This window comes from Eurosta solidaginis, unplaced genomic scaffold (assembly GCF_040869045.1).
Source record: "Eurosta solidaginis isolate ZX-2024a unplaced genomic scaffold, ASM4086904v1 ctg00001082.1, whole genome shotgun sequence".
NCBI classification, from domain to species: Eukaryota; Metazoa; Arthropoda; class Insecta; order Diptera; family Tephritidae; genus Eurosta; species Eurosta solidaginis.
In genome coordinates this window covers 592208-612944 of record NW_027136920.1, presented here as the reverse complement: position 1 = coordinate 612944, position 20737 = coordinate 592208, and the positions used below count along the sequence as shown (strand labels likewise).

Sequence of the window (20737 nt, the reverse complement as noted above, 5' to 3'; positions counted from 1 at the left end):
ACATTGAAATTTATTCATCGTGCGAAATTAGGAATACTTCCGAAGTATCTGGGCAACAAAATACATTTTAATAATGAGATTCACAACTATGAAACTAGAAGTAGTAAAAATGTAAGACTGCCTAGGGTAAGAACTGAGTTCGCTAAAAAGACTTTAGAATATATAGGTCATAAAATGTATAATGAATTATTAAATGAGATAAAAGGATTGAAAATAGTAATAAGTTTAAAGAAAAATTTTTTTTATACTGTAAATCAATATATTTGTAACGAACTTTTTCTTTTTTAATTTAAACTAGGTCTTAAAGACCGTGAATAAATACACAAAAAAATATTACTCGGACTTTATCGAAATTTATATAACCGGATCTAACAAATTATGCACATTTTTACTAGATACACAGGCTAAGATTTCTTTGATTAAAATTTCATGTTTCAATAAGCAAATTCTCATTAACTCTGACGATATAGTTAATATCACTGGCGTGCCATCAAACTCTGTTCCTACTTTGGGTAAAATAAACATAGACCTACATTTTTCTAATAATCCCGTTGAACACCGCCTACATGTGGTAAACGATGACTTCAATATCCCATCAGACGGTATATTGGGCAGAGTCTTTCTTCACTATAACAAATGTGTAATAAATTATTCAAATAAAAGCATCTCATTCTGGGCAAATAAAGAAAAAGGCAAAGAGATATGTGTATTATACCACCAAGATGCGAAGTTTTTCGAATTTTCGACTTAGGTCACTCAACCACTCCACTTTTCGTTGAAACTCAACGAGCAAGATGCATTACAAACTCCAATAATCCAGTCATAAAATTAATCAATACCACAAGTGACGTACAATTCCTACATACAAATTCTATTAAAACCTTTTTAAACCTATACTCACTCCGGAAGACAGATTGCTCCTTCAAGAAGATCTCGATAGTTTAGTCAAGTGGTGCAATATTAATGATATGAGCCTCAACCTAAATAAATGTAAATTCATGAGTTTTGGTAGAAAATCATTTCAAGTGCACAATTACACGGTTGGTGACTACCGGCTGGAGCAAATCACTAGATTTATTGACATTGGACCCAAAACTCGACTTTAAATTTCATATTGAAACTTGCGTGACCCGATAGAAAGGAGTTTTTGCTTTTGTTAAACGATGGTCTAAGGAATTTAATGACACCTGCGTTACAAAATCTCTCATTACTGCTTTAGTGAGACCTATATTGGGGTATGCATCAATCGTTTGGAACCCGCGGTATCAAATCTATCGTGACAAGCTAGAATCGGTTCAAAAACAATTCCTACTTTTTGCTTTGAGTCATTTGGCGTGGGATCCAACAAGAAATCTTCCCTCTTACAACAGTCGGTTAAAGCTTATAAACCTCCCTTCTCTCGAGAATCGCAGGGAAGTGCTTGGTGTGTTGTTTATGGTGAAATTATTGAGTGGAACGGTGAATAGCCCGTTTTTACTTAGCGAGATCAAATTTAATGTTCCCATGAGGCTATCAAGGCATTTCCATCCGTTTTTTTTGAGCACATGTAAGTCGAATTTCGAAATGCACGAAGCTCTTCGTTGCTTGTGCCTGGATTTTAACAAGCATTATAATAATTTTGATACGTCGGACTCGCTTTTAAAAAATAAAGAGGTGTATTTTATTTGAGTTAAATTAGTATATATGTATACATATTGCAAATAACTAACTATAACGTACTGTTACTCCATTTTATGTATATATAATATAGCAGCTCTTTCTGAGCGGTTCGCGTCAGCTCCCTTCTGAGCATCTTTCGTTAGCCCCCTACTGGGCAATCAGCTCCTTTCTGAGCAATTCGCGTCAGCTCCCTTCTGAGTACACTCGTCTGCCCCTTTCTGGGCATACGTATTCAAAACTCATACCCTCTTGTAAAGTTAAGTTATTTATTTAAATTATCGCGCATATAATTATACATGTCACCTCTTAATATCAAATATGTAACTATAACTCTTAAGATCGTTTACTTAATGTTTTACACTGCACATTCGTTTTGTATAAGACATACTATTTGTAAAAGTACTGCTATTTGCTACTTAGTCTGTTTAAATTGCTCAATTTGTAGACTATTATATAAATAAATAAATAAATATATATAGAAGGTTCGGATATCAAAGAGTGGCTTTTCTTGCTTTTTTCGCTGCAAATTTTTTTATAATAATATCAAAATTGAACTATCTTGCCAAAACGGATTCGACACAAAGCATGACAAGTCCTAAAACTCGCTCTTTAGATGAACACGATCTATGAATTTGATTCTTGAAAGGGCGCTGAAGGAACGTTCTGCACTAGCTACAGTGACACGTATAGTGCAAAAGATACGTAAAGCAACACAAATGTTGGGGAAAATTGTATACAGATTTTGAAAATAGATGGCATTTAGCAATTCCAAAGGTGACAGACCTTTATCAAAATTTGCTTCGTAAATGTGTTTCAAGTGAATTATTTCGCATTCTAAACTTTGAGAAATGTCCGACTTGTATTTTACGACAAATTTTGCTGCGCTCGCCCGAACCGTAGTATCATCCATGTCTTCAAATTGGCACAAACATGAAAACGTCTCGCTCAAATTTCTCATACCTGCAAATCGTTCAGTAATGCCAGTGATTACCGAATCAACGATCACCAGGAATGTATTGTTTTTAAAATCAGACTCTGAATCACCCAAAATCATCTCATTTAAATTATCTTCAGAAAGTCTTTTGGGGTTTCTCTTTCGAATGTCCGAAAACTTTGGCGAGATGTTCAATTGAATAGCAACTGTTTTGCATTCGTTTAAAATTGTTTCCAATTGGTTCCTGATCAACTTCAAATCAGCTAATAAAGCATCTAGTGTCGGACTTCAACATCTATGGTGGCGTCTCTAGCTTGTAGGACCACGTTTCTTTCATTAATGGTAGTCAGTATTTTGAACCAAGTTGAGGACAGCAAGATACATTCGAACTTGTTGATGTACTTGAGAATGCCGGTAACATCTCCGCATGCTTGCGCATACAAATTTGGCTTTTGGCTGAAAGACTATGAAGAGAGCTCGGTACATTTTTTTTGAGGATGTCCCATGTTGTTGTTGTTGTAGCAGTGCCTCGCCCCACCCAGTAGGTGCGACCGATCACTAATTGTCATCAATATCCTCTAACGGGAGTCCAACGAAACTTGCTGTTTCAACAGGGCTGGACCATAATGAGAGGGGTGTTAGAGGCGTTGGTTCCACATTACAATTAAAGAGATGGTTGGTGTCATGTGGGGCACATTGCAAGCGGGACATACATTTTGAATGTCGGGGTTGATTCTGGATAGGTAAGAGTTTAACCTGTTACAGTATCCAGAACGAAGTTGAGCTAGAGTGACTCGCGTTTCCCTGGGGAGTATGCGTTCCTCTTCCGCAAGTTTTGGGTACTGTTCTTTGAGTACTGGATTCACTTGGCAATTACCGGCATAAAGGTCCGACGCCTGGCAGTTGGTTCTATGTACCGGAGCGACTCGGGATTTTTCCCGACCAAGGACTGTCATTTCAGTGTAACCCCATCTAATTTGTTGAGGATATCCCATCTTTGTGGAGTGCTGCTGAACACATTTTTGTACAACTCCCAAGCAGCCGTACAACATTCTGCAGCATCAACACCACATAAATTGAAACTGTGGGTTGCACAAGGCGAGTAATCAGCATTCGAGTTTTTATCGAGAATGTGACGTAGTGCTCCGTTGTAAGCTCCTTTCATATTCGCGCTGTTATCGTACCCTTGTGCACGACAATCTTCAATCAAGTATGGAAAATTAGACCAGCGATTTTGTGACCAGTTTTTTGGTTACAATTCACGAAAGCCAAAAACCGTTCTAGAATTGTAAAATTTGTTGCTTTCGAATTGAAATGGTGTTAGCGCAAAATGAACGTAGTCAACGTGACTAGCATCAGGCATAGCATCAACGATAATAGCAAAATACTTGGCTTTCTAGCCTTGATCTAATATATTTTCCCTCACGTGCTTTGCACAAATTCCTATAAACTCATTCTGAATGTCTGGGGAAAGATAGTGAACTTGTAAACGTTTGTGCTGCTGTTGTGAAATCCTAACTTTCTCCAATGGCTTATGAGATCTTAGATGCCCAAAAAATTTCCATCGTTTCGTTCACCAAGATATATACTTTCGCCTTTGAAAGCTAGGCCTCTTTCACACAAAAATAAAATAGTGTCCAAAATTCTATATAAAATGTCTTTCCACTTTTGAGTTTCAGCGATTAGCTGTTCATTGATAAGTGTATCAATTGTAGCCTCCTTTTGAATTAGATTTTGTAAAGATCGCCATCGAATATAACATTTAATGTGATCTTGAGTATTTTCGTGTGATGGCAGTTTATCGTATAGCTTCTTCCATACCTGGAATTTCGAATATCCGCAGAACAAATTTTAGGTCGATTTAAAGTATTGGTGCTTAATAGACGACATGGCAGACAATAAAAAGCATTGCTACTGGCACTCCACACTAACCACTCACACTCCACTTTCTCTCCATTTGGCAAGATTCTGTTTAACAACGAGGTAGGAAATGCCTCGTGATGACAATCACGTGGAAAAATAACAGGACACTTTGATGACCTCGATCAATTATTTCGTTGACTTCTTCAGATCGCAAAAATTCATTATTCACGGTACCGATATCGAAGTCGTTTAAACAATCTGAACTTTGATACAGAATTGGTGGTATTGTTGGAAGACTTTTTGAAGATGAACCTTCATCAGTGTCACCACGAAAATTTTAAGATTTCGGATTCATGTAAACAAACATTTTTGTTCGATGTTTTTATTGTCTCCTCAGGTCCAGGCAAAAAATCATTATATAATATTCGTTGCATTTGAAATTCGGCTTAAAACTTGCACATGGAACAACTAAAGACTCCTGAATTAAAAAAAATGTCATAGTACCTCTAAATCGCGGACCCCCTGAGAAACCCCGGCTGTAAGTTACTACCGTTAAGAAGTTTAGTGAGTAAGTGATGCGTTTTAATAAAGCTAAGTTTTAGTATTACGCCAACCTTCGGCGTGTTTCTTTCTTGTCCGAGTAGCCTCATACATATCAGTTTTGGCGACGATTGTGACTCCGAACACCACGTGTGAAGTTATGTAATACAAAGTAAAACTTCTTTTGTTCGGTTCAAGCTAATTGTTGGATTTCCACAGGAACTTCAAACTAATTAAAAAAAAGGAAAACAATAAGCTGCTAAATATAATAGCTATAAATTGTTCAGATATATGTGATGCAATATATCTGTGTCAAGCACAGTTGCATTGATCGGGAACATTGAACCAATCACTATTGGTGATTATTTTAATTTATATATGAACAGACTAAACCATCTGGTATCATTAAATAAATTAACTAAAAATGCGGATCATTTTTGATAAGCTTAGGCGTCACCGATCTTTATAAAACTCTCAAATCGGTTTTGGCGCCACAAACAGAATCAGACTTTACATATGAACAAAGAATCAAAAAGTTATCGAAGCCGATTGTAATTTCTTGCGATGCGAGTCCCTATGGTGCAGGAGGAGTATTGTCTCATATTATTGACGGCAAAGAGCGCCCTGTTTTGTTTGTATCAAGCGGAGACAAACTATTCACAGTTGCATCGAGAGGCATTGGCGATAGTAGTAGCAGTACGGAAATTTCACAAATATTTATATGGCTTGCACTTTACTATCGGCTCATTCCATTTCAAGACACCCGGTCTGCGCAGGACATGATTTTTGATTTCGATTAAATTTTAATATGTTGTTCTTTGGTCAAAATAATGAAACATGTGGTTTTTTTTGAGATACTTTAATACCAGCCAATTAATGCAACCACAAAACAAACAAATAGCAGTGCAACAACAGTGCAAGTCGAAGCCAAAGCCACCAGCCATAACCGGTTCTTCAGCTGAACTACAGCAAAAACCACAAGCAGTAATAATAACACCAACAATATAAATAATGCTCAAGTGCCTAATGCTAGTAAAGTTAACGAAAGTGCGGTAGATTCAGAAGAGAGTGATAACATAACTGTACAGATGTTATACAAAGAGATAATGCACATAAAGCAAATGAACATAGATTTTTTGGAAACAATAAATAGTTTGAAAGGGGAAAACAAAACATAAAAGAGAAAATCGCGAAACTTGAATGTAAGATGAATTGGAGCGAGCATAAGCATCTGGAAAGGGACATAGAAATTGTTGGTATACCCAACACAGCCAACGAAAATATAGACGAGTGCTTAGAGAAAACACTCGTAGGCACGTTGGGGGTTTCTGTGTCGCCGAATAAAATTGAGAGACGCTACTTTAAACAACGCAAAGGCTCATCACCAGTGCTCCCAGGAAAAAAATTTCTTTGGGGCTAGAATCTAGAAAAAAAGGGCTAGACAGAGCTAAATGTCTTCAAGAAAATCCAAAACACGTTGCCAAAAGAGCTAAAAGTATATGTATATTTTTCAATGTAAGTTTTCACATATATTTCAAATCAAACTTAAACAAAGTTATAAAAAAGGTACAGTAAACTCACAAAAAAAATAAGGTACATAAATAATACTGTTTGTATAGTTCATTTTATATTTTTTAACAACAAAAATACGTTTTATATGAATTAATCGGGGATTGCCCGTATTGCTTTAAATGTATGAACATTTATTTCAAGCAATTTTTAATTTTATAATTTATTTTAATAATTTGGGAAAAATTTAAACAACGTGACATCAGGACGGACAAGGCGACAGCTGTTTCGATTATACCTTGTAAATCTCTTCAAAGCCTTTTCTTCCGGGAGTGGGAGTCGAACCCGCAGGGTGCGCGATAATCAGGGAGACATGAAACGGACGTGGAAGTGTTTGAAGGATCTCGCAGAGATGACTGATCACAAAAAACACATAACCAAAATAATAATTAATGATGAATGCATTGAGAAGCAATGTGATATAGCCAATGCCCTGAACAATTTCTTTGTTAAGAGCATAGTCGAAATTAATGAAAGTATTGAAATAATTCCTTATACTGCCGAAATAAGCGTTAATAACCAAATTGAAGCGATTGAATTTACAGACATAGTATTAGATGATATAATAAATATCACTAAGAAATGTAAAAACAAATATGGCGGTAAAAAGCTTTTGTCGGAAGGTGTATTTAAAGATGACATGAAATACACTACTCACTTTTACAAAGAAGTCATAAACGATTCATTACATAACAGCATTGTTTCTAATTTATGGAAAATATCTACAATAGTACCTGTGGAAAAAGTTAAAAATACAGTAAAGCCGGAGGAACTACGTCCAATCAATACGTTACCTGCAGATGAGAAAATAATGGAAACAGTGGTTAAAAATCAGCTAGTAGCATACTTAGAAAAACACGATGTAATTATACCTGAGCAATCTGGCTTTAGGAAAAGTCATTCTTGTGAAACAGCACTGAATATGGTAATTGTAGAATGGAAAGAGGATATCAGTGACAAAAAAGTTGTGTTATCGGTATTCATAGACTTAAGACGAGCTTTCGAAACAATTGATAGAGATATTCTGTTGGATGTCATGTTTAAAATTGGTATAAAGGGAAAAGAGTTGGAATTATTCCGAAGTTACTTGAGTAACAGGAAGCAAAGAATGATAATTGGAAATTCAATTTCATCGGTTGTTGATGTTAACATTGTCCTACCGCAAGGCTCAGTCCTGGAACCAATACTGTTTACAATATACATTACCGATATCAAATCATGTTTAAAACATTGCAAAATTCATTTATTTGCGGATGATGCATTGGTTACCACCAGTGAAAGAAATGTGGATTGAGCTATGTCAAAGATGCAAGAGGATTTGGAACCTTATACATATGGCTGTGCCTAAGAAAGTTGAAAGTAAATGTGGATAAAACCAAGTTTATGCTATTTTCGAAAAACCGAAGTACCACTGTTGTCAATTATCCAAGCAATGTTGTCTTGAAAATAAGGAACAGTGTAATTCAAAGAGTCGACAAAATGGAGTATTTAGGAGTCTTGATTGGTATGAACTTGAACTTTGGAAAACATATAAGTAGGGAATCTAGAAGCTAAAATTGCAAAGAAAATAGGCTTCATGTACCGAACATGTAAATATATTAACCAACGTCAAAATATTAGTATACAGATCCATCATTGAACCACATTTTATCTACTGTCCTACAATTCTACTATTAGCAAATGATACACAGATAAAAAAAACTTCAAATATAGCAAAACAAGGCAATGCGATTAATTTTAAAATGTGCGTATAGAACACCTAGAAGTACAATGTTAAATATGTTAAATTGGCTTAGTATCAAATAGTCCATAAGTTACTTTACATTGAAATTTATTCATCGTGCGAAATTAGGAATACTTCCGAAGTATCTGGGCAACAAAATACATTTTAATAATGAGATTCACAACTATGAAACTAGAAGTAGTAAAAATGTAAGACTGCCTAGGGTAAGAACTGAGTTCGCTAAAAAGACTTTAGAATATATAGGTCATAAAATGTATAATGAATTATTAAATGAGATAAAAGGCTTGAAAATAGTAATAAGTTTAAAGAAAAATTATTTTTATACTGTAAATCAATATATTTGTAACGAACTTTTTCTTTTTCAATTTAAACTAGGTCTTAAGGACCGTGAATAAATACACAAAAAAAAATTACTCGGACTTTATCGAAATTTATATAACCGGATCTAACAAATTATGCACATTTTTACTAGATACACAGGCTAATATTTCTTTGATTAAAATTTCATGTTTCAATAAGCAAATTCTCATTAACTCTGACGATATAGTTAATATCACTGGCGTGCCATCAAACTCTGTTCCTACGTTGGGTAAAATAAACATAGACCTACATTTTTCTAATAATCCCGTTGAACACAGCCTACATGTGGTAAACGATGACTTCAATATCCCATCAGACGGTATATTGGGCAGAGTCTTTCTTCACTATAACAAATGTGTAATAAATTATTCAAATAAAAGCATCTCATTCTGGGCAAATAAAGAAAAAGGCAAAGAGATATGTGTATTATACCACCAAGATGCGAAGTTTTTCGAATTTTCGACTTAGGTCACTCAACCACTCCACTTTTCGTTGAAACTCAACGAGCAAGATGCATTACAAACTCCAATAATCCAGTCATAAAATTAATCAATACCACAAGTGACGTACAATTCCTACATACAAATTCTATTAAAACAGAAAGCCTATCATATTATCACGTGTATGTCATCGACAAAACTAAGTCAGTTGAGAAACGAATTAATGAAATAACTTCAATTTTAAAAAATCAAATTCCCAAAGATGCACCGTCTGAACTTTTAGATCTTTGCATACAATATGCTGACATATTCGCGCTTGACAACGACAAAATGACGTTAAACAATTTTCATGAGCCGAAATTACGGGTAACTGACAACGAACCAGTGTATATAAAGAACTATCGTCTACCCTATTCTCAGCGGGAAGAAATTAACAAACTTACTAAAAAATTATTTAATCGGTGAAAGCTATTCTAACTACAACAGTGCTCTTATCCTAGTTCATAAAAAGAAAATTACTGGAAAAAAAGCCTACAGAATGTGTGTTAATTTTCGCGTAATTAACAAGAAGCTAATAGCAGACAAATTCCCTTAGCACTGATATGAATGTAAATACATATATACAGGGCCGTAGAGAGAAAATCCGGGACCGGTACTAAACAATTTACGGGCCCCCTATAAAAAATCCACTAATACATTTAATTAATTTGAATTAATGACGTCTCATTCATGAATCATTATTGATGGATTACATGAAAAAAAAATGTTTGCCACATCAACTAAATGATTTTTAGACTAAGAGCTGACAATAAAATTATCACAGAATATTTACTATTTATACTATTTTATTGAAACGTAGAAATAAAATTCTCTTTTAACAGCCACATATTGTTTCCAATAATCTTTTCTAGTTATTTGGTAACATTTTAATACATTTCTGATAAATTTAATGATGATTACAAATTTTAATTATTCAATTGCGTGCCCGTCCAACCGAATGTTCTTTTTAGCTCGCCACTGCTTTGCGGTGTACGAACCCCTTCGATATCCTGTAACAACGTTTTTTTACACCTAGAAAACCTAAAAACTTCTTATGCTAGTGGTCCCGACAGCATTCCTTCTGTTCTTCTAAAAAGTTGCGCGGAATATTTGTATCGGCCCTTAACGAATATTTTTAATGCTTCTCTTCTAAAGCAAGGTGTATGTCCCTGTTTCTGGAAACTTAGCGAAATACCTTAAATTTTCGAATCCATTATAACTAAGCAACTAGCTCATTCAGTTTCTCCCATCATTAACCCAGCTCAGCATGGCTTCTACAAAGGCAAGTCAACTGAGACGAACCTGTTGGAATTTGCTACTCATGTCTCCAGAAACTTTAGAAATGACCTACATACCGATGTAATTTACACGGATTTCAGCAAAGCTTTCGATAAGGTTTCCCAAACTATTCTCACCTATAAACTTAATGGTTTAAGGTTTCCACCTCAACTTCTGAGTTGGATTTCCTCTTACTTAAAAGGAAGGGAACAAAAGGTGTTATTTCAAAACAGCGAATCTCAATTCATTAGGGTTACTTCTGGCGTATCGCAAGGTAGTCACCTTGGTCCTTTGCTATTTTTGATATTTATTAATGATCTTCCAAGCGCGTTAACTCATTCCAAGATTTTGATGTATGCTGACGATGTAAAGCTTTTTAAACCTATACTCACTCCGGAAGACAGATTGCTCCTTCAAGAAGATCTCGATAGTTTAGTCAAGTGGTGCAATATTAATGATATGAGCCTCAACCTAAATAAATGTAAATTCATGAGTTTTGGTAGAAAATCATTTCAAGTGCACAATTACACGGTTGGTGACTACCGGCTGGAGCAAATCACTAGATTTATTGACATTGGACCCAAAACTCGACTTTAAATTTCATATTGAAACTTGCGTGACCCGATAGAAAGGAGTTTTTGCTTTTGTTAAACGATGGTCTAAGGAATTTAATGACACCTGCGTTACAAAATCTTTCATTACTGCTTTAGTGAGACCTATATTGGGGTATGCATCAATCGTTTGGAACCCGCGGTATCAAATCTATCGTGACAAGCTAGAATCGGTTCAAAAACAATTCCTACTTTTTGCTTTGAGTCATTTGGCGTGGGATCCAACAAGAAATCTTCCCTCTTACAACAGTCGGTTAAAGCTTATAAACCTCCCTTCTGCTTGGTGTGTTGTTTATGGTGAAATTATTGAGTGGAACGGTGAATAGCCCGTTTTTACTTAGCGAGATCAAATTTAATGTTCCCATGAGGCTATCAAGGCATTTCCATCCGTTTTTTTTTTGAGCACATGTAAGTCGAATTTCGAAATGCACGAAGCTCTTCGTTGCTTGTGCCTGGATTTTAACAAGCATTATAATAATTTTGATACGTCGGCCTCGCTTTTAAAAAATAAAGAGGTGTATTTTATTTTAGTTAAATTAGTATATATGTATACATATTGCAAATAACTAACTATAACGTACTGTTACTCCATTTTATGTATATATAATATAGCAGCTCTTTCTGAGCGGTTCGCGTCAGCTCCCTTCTGAGCACCTTTCGTTAGCCCCCTACTGGGCAATCAGCTCCTTTCTGAGCAATTCGCGTCAGCTCCCTTCTGAGCACACTCGTCTGCCCCTTTCTGGGCATACGTATTCAAAACTCATTCCCTCTTGTAAAGTTAAGTTATTTATTTAAATTATCGCGCATATAATTATACATGTCACCTCTTAATATCAAATATGTAACTATAACTCTTAAGATCGTTTACTTAATGTTTTACACTGCACATTCGTTTTGTATAAGACATACTATTTGTAAAAGTACTGCTATTTGCTACTTAGTCTGTTTAAATTGCTCAATTTGTAGACTATTATATAAATAAATAAATAAATAAATATATATAGAAGGTTCGGATATCAAAGAGTGGCTTTTCTTGCTTTTTTCGCTGCAAATTTTTTTATAATAATATCAAAATTGAACTATCTTGCTAAAACGGATTCGACACAAAGCATGACAAGTCCTAAAACTCGCTCTTTAGATGAACACGATCTATGAAAGTTTTTGATTCTTGAAAGGGCGCTGAACGAACGTTCTGCACTAGCTACAGTGACACGTATAGTGCAAAAGATACGTAAAGCAACACAAATGTTGGGGAAAATTGTATACATATTTTGAAAATAGATGGCATTTAGCAATTCCAAAGGTGACAGACCTTTATCAAAATTTGCTTCGTAAATGTGTTTCAAGTGAATTATTTCGCATTCTAAACTTTGAGAAATGTCCGACTTGTATTTTACGACAAATTTTGCTGCGCTCGCCCGAACCGTAGTATCATCCATGTCTTCAAATTGGCACAAAAATGAAAACGTCTCGCTCAAATTTCTCATACCTGCAAATCGTTCAGTAATGCCAGTGATTACCGAATCAACGATCACCAGGAATGTATTGTTTTTAAAATCAGACTCTGAATCACCCAAAATCATCTCATTTAAATTATCTTCAGAAAGTCTTTGGCGAGATGTTCAATTGAATAGCAACTGTTTTGCATTCGTTTAAAATTGTTTCCAATTGGTTCCTGATCAACTTCAAATCAGCTAATAAAGCATCTAGTGTCGGACTTCAACATCTATGGTGGCGTCTCTAGGTTGTAGGACCACGTTTCTTTCATTAATGGTAGTCAGTATTTTGAACCAAGTTGAGGACAGCAAGATACATTCGAACTTGTTGATGTACTTGAGAATGCCGGTAACATCTCCGCATGCTTGCGCATACAAATTTGGCTTTTGGCTGAAAGACTATGAAGAGAGCCCGGTACATTTTTTTTGAGGATGTCCCATGTTGTTGTTGTTGTAGCAGTGCCTCGCCCCACCCAGTAGGTGCGACCGATCACTAATTGTCATCAATATCCTCTAACGGGAGTCCAACGCAACTTGCTGTTTCAACAGGGCTGGACCATAATGAGAGGGGTGTTAGAGGCGTTGGTTCCACATTACAATTAAAGAGATGGTTGGTGTCATGTGGGGCACATTGCAAGCGGGACATACATTTTGAATGTCGGGGTTGATTCTGGATAGGTAAGAGTTTAACCTGTTACAGTATCCAGAACGAAGTTGAGCTAGAGTGACTCGCGTTTCCCTGGGGAGTATGCGTTCCTCTTCCGCAAGTTTTGGGTACTGTTCTTTGAGTACTGGATTCACTTGGCAATTCCCGGCATAAAGGTCCGACGCCTGGCAGTTGGTTCTATGTACCGGAGCGACTCGGGATTTTTCCCGACCAAGGACTGTCATTTCAGTGTAACCCCATCTAATTTGTTGAGGATATCCCATCTTTGTGGAGTGCTGCTGAAAACATTTTTGTACAACTCCCAAGCAGCCGTACAACATTCTGCAGCATCAACACCACATAAATTGAAACTGTGGGTTGCACAAGGCGAGTAATCAGCATTCGAGTTTTTATCGAGAATGTGACGTAGTGCTCCGTTGTAAGCTCCTTTCATATTCGCGCTGTTATCGTACCCTTGTGCACGACAATCTTCAATCAAGTATGGCAAATTAGACCAGCGATTTTGTGACCAGTTTTTTGGTTACAATTCACGAAAGCCAAAAACCGTTCTAGAATTGTAAAATTTGTTGCTTTCGAATTGAAATGGTGTTAGCGCAAAATGAACGTAGTCAACGTGACTAGCATCAGGCATAGCATCAACGATAATAGCAAAATACTTGGCTTTCTAGCCTTGATCTAATATATTTTCCCTCACGTGCTTTGCACAAATTCCTATAAACTCATTCTGAATGTCTGGGGAAAGATAGTGAACTTGTAAACGTTTGTGCTGCTGTTGTGAAATCCTAACTTTCTCCAATGGCTTATGAGATCTTAGATGCCCAAAAAATTTCCATCGTTTCGTTCACCAAGATATATACTTTCGCCTTTGAAAGCTAGGCCTCTTTCACACAAAAATAAAATAGTGTCCAAAATTCTATATAAAATGTCTTTCCACTTTTGAGTTTCAGCGATTAGCTGTTCATTGATAAGTGTATCAATTGTAGCCTCCTTTTGAATTAGATTTTGTAAAGATCGCCATCGAATATGACATTTAATGTGATCTTGAGTATTTTCGTGTGATGGCAGTTTATCGTATAGCTTCTTCCATACCTGGAATTTCGAATATCCGCAGAACAAATTTTAGGTCGATTTAAAGTATTGGTGCTTAATAGACGACATGGCAGACAATAAAAAGCATTGCACTCCACACTAACCACTCACACTCCACTTTCTCTCCATTTGGCAAGATTCTGTTTAACAACGAGGTAGAAAATGCCTCGTGATGACAATCACGTGGAAAAAGAACAGGACACTTTGATGACCTCGATCAATTATTTCGTTGACTTCTTCAGATCGCAAAAATTCATTATTCACGGTACCGATATCGAAGTCGTTTAAATAATCTGAACTTTGATACAGAATGTATCGATTCGGATTCATGTAAACAAACATTTTTGTTCGATGTTTTTATTGTCTCCTCAGGTCCAGGCAAAAAATCATTATATAATATTCGTTGCATTTGAAATTCGGCCTAAAATTTGCACATGGAACAACTAAAGACTCCTGAATTAAAAAAAATGTCATAGTACCTCTAAATCGCGGACCCCCTGAGAAACCCCGGCTGTAAGTTACTACCGTTAAGAAGTTTAGTGAGTAAGTGATGCGTTTTAATAAAGCTAAGTTTTAGTATTACGCCAACCTTCGGCGTGTTTCTTTCTTGTCCGAGTAGCCTCATACATATCAGTTTTGGCGACGATTGTGACTCCGAAGACCACGTGTGAAGTTATGTAATACAAAGTAAAACTTCTTTTGTTCGGTTCAAGCTAATTGTTGGATTTCCACAGGAACTTCAAACTAATTAAAAAAAAGGAAAACAATAAGCTGCTAAATATAATAGCTATAAATTGTTCAGATATATGTGATGCAATATATCTGTGTCAAGCACAGTTGCATTGATCGGGAACATTGAACCAATCACTATTGGTGATTATTTTAATTTATATATGAACAGACTAAACCATCTGGTATCATTAAATAAATTAACTAAAAATGCGGATCATTTTTGATAAGCTTAGGCGTCACCGATCTTTATAAAACTCTCACATCGGTTTTGGCGCCACAAACAGAATCAGACTTTACATATGAACAAAGAATCAAAAAGTTATCGAAGCCGATTGTAATTTCTTGCGATGCGAGTCCCTATGGTGCAGGAGGAGTATTGTCTCATATTATTGACGGCAAAGAGCGCCCTGTTTTGTTTGTATCAAGCGGAGACAAACTATTCACAGTTGCATCGAGAGGCATTGGCGATAGTAGTAGCAGTACGGAAATTTCATAAATATTTATATGGCTTGCACTTTACTATCGGCTCATTCCATTTCAAGACACCCGGTCTGCGCAGGACATGATTTTTGATTTCGATTAAATTTTAATATGTTGTTCTTTGGTCAAAATAATGAAACATGTGGTTTTTTTTGAGATACTTTAATACCAGCCAATTAATGCAACCACAAAACAAACAAATAGCAGTGCAACAACAGTGCAAGTCGAAGCCAAAGCCACCAGCCATAACCGGTTCTTCAGCTGAACTACAGCAAAAACCACAAGCAGTAATAATAACACCAACAATATAAATAATGCTCAAGTGCCTAATGCTAGTAAAGTTAACGAAAGTGCGGTAGATTCAGAAGAGAGTGATAACATAACTGTACAGATGTTATACAAAGAGATAATGCACATAAAGCAAATGAACATAGATTTTTTGGAAACAATAAATAGTTTGAAAGGGGAAAACAAAACATAAAAGAGAAAATCGCGAAACTTGAATGTAAGATGAATTGGAGCGAGCATAAGCAGCTGGAAAGGGACATAGAAATTGTTGGTATACCCAACACAGCCAACGAAAATATAGACGAGTGCTTAGAGAAAATACTCGTAGGCACGTTGGGGGTTTCTGTGTCGCCGAATAAAATTGAGAGACGCTACTTTAAACAACGCAAAGGCTCATCACCAGTGCTCCCAGGAAAAAAATTTCTTTGGGGCTAGAATCTAGAAAAAAAGGGCTAGACAGAGCTAAATGTCTTCAAGAAAATCCAAAACACGTTGCCAAAAGAGCTAAAAGTATATGTATGTGGGACGGGAACACCGCAGTGGACGAAAGACCTAAACTTACATACCTTAAAATACAACCTTAACATAGCAACTAAACAACACTGCTTAACGAAGCGTCTTTTCAACAGAACAGTTTTGCAAGTTCAATTTTAAACAGTTTCAGTTCTGTCCAGCTCGCGAATCATCACGCTTCAACACTCACATAAAATAGACATTAAAAATAGTTTAAACCCTAATCTAAGTGCGTATTAAATACATTTAAATATAAAAATAAACATTTAAATATGAAATAAACATTTGAACATTAAATAAAGATCTATTTTACTACAAATTGGTGTCAGAAAAGGGATTCGGTTCCTTTCGCGAGTGGCCATGAGTAAATCGAGTGGCAAGAGAATAAAATACTTAACAATTTAAGTGACAGTGGCATGAATAAACGAAATATTCGTGTAGATTGCGGAAAATTTTTTCCCGATGCGCTAATATCGTATGCAATCGAATTTTACCTACATACATATGTACATATATTGGCAGTGTGCTACATATAACTTTGTTCAAAAGTGCAGCTTGGCAGTCGCCGTATAACGCTTGTTTGTAAGGTTGTGTGAAGATGGTAAAAAGCATACAATCCTTGTTTTTGTTGATGTACTAGCGTGGCAGAGGCCGAAAAGCGCTAATTCTATGAATTTTGATTTGTGTGGCAGAGGCTGAAAGCGCAAAATCCAGTGCGTATTCAAAACATTTCGTAAAAGCTACAACTTTATTGAAAAGTACAGCGTGGCAGTGGCCGTATAACGCGTGTTTGTAAGGTTGTGTGTAGATGCTAAAACGCATACAATCCTTGTTGTTGTTGATGTACTAGCGTGGCAGAGGCCGAATAGCGCTAATTCTACGAATGGTGATTTGTGTGGCAGTGGCTGAAAACACAAAAACGAGTGCATATTCGCATCAGCCCAAAGCTGTAACAGCGATTGTGTCGTTAATTCAAAAACTGACGAGAAATTGTTATTGTTTCGATCAATACGTTCGTGCGGAGTAACACAAGTGGTGCTAGAACAGAGTAGCTGTTGATTTGAGCAAAAGTCGTTTGGCAGGTTGGCGAATACGAAGTCAGAAGAGGCGAACAGCAGATGAGTATCAGTAGAGTAGTAGATAAGAGAGTAAATGAAAAGAACATTAAATTGAAATGTTGTGCTTAAAGACTGTATTTCTGTTTCACTTTATTTAACGTAATTTTGATATTGGTAGAGTAGCTTATAATAAGACAAAACAGAAAATTCGAGTATCAACGAATTTCATATGCAACCCTTGTTCTCATTTTTTTGGGTCTATGTAAACATTTCAAACCCCATATATACATATTTACATACGTAAAATAATTTTGGTTAACAAAACATAATAAAAGCGGATGGTGAAATTATATGTATTAATAATGAGTAAGGATTTAAAGTTTGTGTTCATTATATTAACAAGGAAGTACATATAAGCGAATCGAGTTGTAAAATTTTCTACGTATTGCGAAATATTTTGATTGTTCAATTAGTTTGAAAGAGAAAACCATAGCAAGACAATTGTTGATTTGGGGAAGAAGCACTTTGTAACTGAGGTGAATAAAAAATTATGGCACAGCGAACATTTGTAACTAAGGTGAGTTAAATTTATAACAAAACATACATACATTTTGAGGTGAACTAATTGTGGTAACTCATAAATACTTGTACACTCTTGTGAAAGAAAATAGTTTTTTTAAAAGTTGTACGGTGAATATTTCAATATTCGTGTTCGCTATAGCATTGTATAATTTTAAATCGAAACAAATTTAATCATAGTCGATAGTTGGAGTGTGACGAGTCACAATGGATAGGGACGATATTTTGAAGTTAAAAGTAGACGAATTAAAAGTAAAGTTAGCTGAGTTAGGGTTGTCGACTACAGGCCGGAAGATGACGTTACAAGACAGATTAATGGAGCATTACGGCCTAACTGTAGATGATGGCAACGGTGTCGAAGGCTCTGAATATGGCGATGCTGGTTCGTCACCTCCAAGTGAAACCCAGTTCCAAACATTATATCGTACGCCATTTACATTACGCGATATTGCAGATTCATTAACGTCTTTTAGTGGTTCAGGGTCTTTGTCGGTCGAAGATTGGTTGGAAGATTTCAATGAAAATGCTGAGGCTGTTCATTGGAATCCGCTACAAAAATTTATATATGCAAAGCAATTGCTTAAAGGTGCGGCTAAACTTTTTATACGAAGTCAAAGAGGAATTGTTAGTTTTGATACATTAGCGCAGGCCTTAAGAGCTGAGTTTGGTATTGCAGTGTCCGCAGCTGAAGTGCATCGTACGCTAAGAAATCGCCGGAAGCGTCAGAACGAAGATTATAAAGAGTACCTTTATAGTCTCATGGAGTTAAGCAAACCAATTAAACTAGACGATATGAGTTTAATTGAGTACTTTATAGAGGGTATACCTGACTCACGGCAAAACAAAGTTAATTTGTATCAGGCAAAAACAATATCAGAGCTAAAGGAGCAAATTCGGGTCTACGAAAAGGTAAGATTTAGTCGCCATCAAGTGGTTAGTTCAAGCTTTGGCCAAATAGCCGATAAAATGACCTCGAATTTCAAGTCAGATGAACAAAAAGTAAAGATCAAACGATGTTTTAAGTGCGGTGATACTGCACATATAGCAAAAGATTGTAAACAGGTACAGATCAAGTGTTTTAAGTGTGGACAACCAGGTCATCGTGCCGCTGATTGTAGCGATACGAAACGTTCGGTCAAAATCGAAAACGGTAGCGTAAATACGTTGGGGGGTGAGTCATGCCCAACAGCAGGTGAAATAGGACGATGCATTTTTAAGGATTTGGTGTACAATGGTATAACCTTGTCGGCATTAATCGACACCGGTTGCGACCTTTGTTTGATACGCTATGACATCTTACTTATGGTCGGTGGGGATATCGAATTGAGCAAGGATAGACGTAAGCTAAGAGGTATAAGCGGTAGTGTTCTTAATACATTAGGTAGCTTTATAATTCCCGTTCAAGTTGACGATTTACAGCTTGAAATTACTTTCCATGCTGTGAGAGAGCGTGACATGCATTACTCGGCGATAATCGGCAACACCATACTCAAGAAGGTAGATATAATTATGTCGGAGGAGTCGGCTAAATTTAAAGCCAAAAGTGAAACTGAAAATAAGTCACAAAGCGGTAGTATTTTAGGAGGTCCGGATACGTGCGTTAGTGAAATTGAGGGGAAGGAAAAGCAGCAAGGAAAGCTGGAAGTGCTAGAAGAATTTAAGAGTATGTGCTACATAGTAGAAGAATTTGAGACTAGTGAACCAGATGTCGACTTGTCACATTTGCAGATTTCCGAGCTCAATGTTGTGAAATCGTTGATTGTTAGTTATAAGCCGGAAATGGTGAGTGAATCTCCAGTCAAAATGAAAATTCTACTTACCGATGATATTCCGATCTATGAAAGGCCTAGGCGTATGTCTTTCGCAGACAAGAAATGCGTAGATGACCAGGTAGCAAAATGGCTAGAAGAAGGTATAATTCAACGGAGCACATCAGAATATGCATCCGCTATTGTGTTAGTGTCCAAGAAGGATGGTAGTAAGCGCCTTTGTTGTGACTATAGGCGGCTAAACGTGAAAATCGTTAGAGATAATTTTCCAATGCCCCTATTAGATGACGTTATTGAGAGATTGCAGGGTGCTCTTGTTTTTACTACTCTCGATTTAGCCAACGGATTTTTCCATGTACCGGTCGAGGATAGTTCTAGAAAATATACGGCTTTTGTAACCCACAACGATCAGTTTGAGTTTTGCTATGTCCCATTCGGAATTTCAAATTCGCCTGCCGTGTTCTCGCGATTCATATTCGCCGTCTTTAGGGATTTGATTCAGAATGGCACAGTCGTGGCTTATATGGATGACCTCATTATTCCCTCCAAGGATGTAGATGAGGGCACCCAGAAGTTAGAGCGTGTGCTAAATAGAGCGGCAGAGTACAATTTAAAAGTAAAATGGAGTAAATGTAGATTTCTCGTGCGTAGAGTGGACTTTTTGGGGTACATAGTGGAAAATGGTACCATAGCACCATCAGAGGCAAAAACTCAAGCCGTTGCGAATTTCCCTATACCTCATGATAAAAAGTCTTTGCAGCGTTTTCTCGGCTTAACGTCGTATTTCCGGAGATTCATAGAAGGTTACGCGGTGGTAGCTAAACCCCTTTCGGATAACCTTAGAAAATATTCAAAATTCGAATTGAGAGATGCGGAGATAGCCGCTTTTCAGCAGCTGAAGGCAGCTCTGATGAAAGCACCCGTTTTAAAACTATACAATCCTAAGGCAGTTACTGAAGTGCACGCAGATGCCTGCATCTTTGGTTATGGCGCTGTTTTGATGCAAAAAGACACAGATGACCAGGCATT

General features: G+C 36.5%; 1 protein-coding gene across 3 annotated transcripts in view; it reads left to right on the top strand.

The window, feature by feature from the left end:
• LOC137235799 (axin-like) overlaps window positions 1–20737 on the top strand; it is a 647628-nt gene that overhangs the window by 57415 nt on the left and 569476 nt on the right. The window lies entirely within an intron of this gene.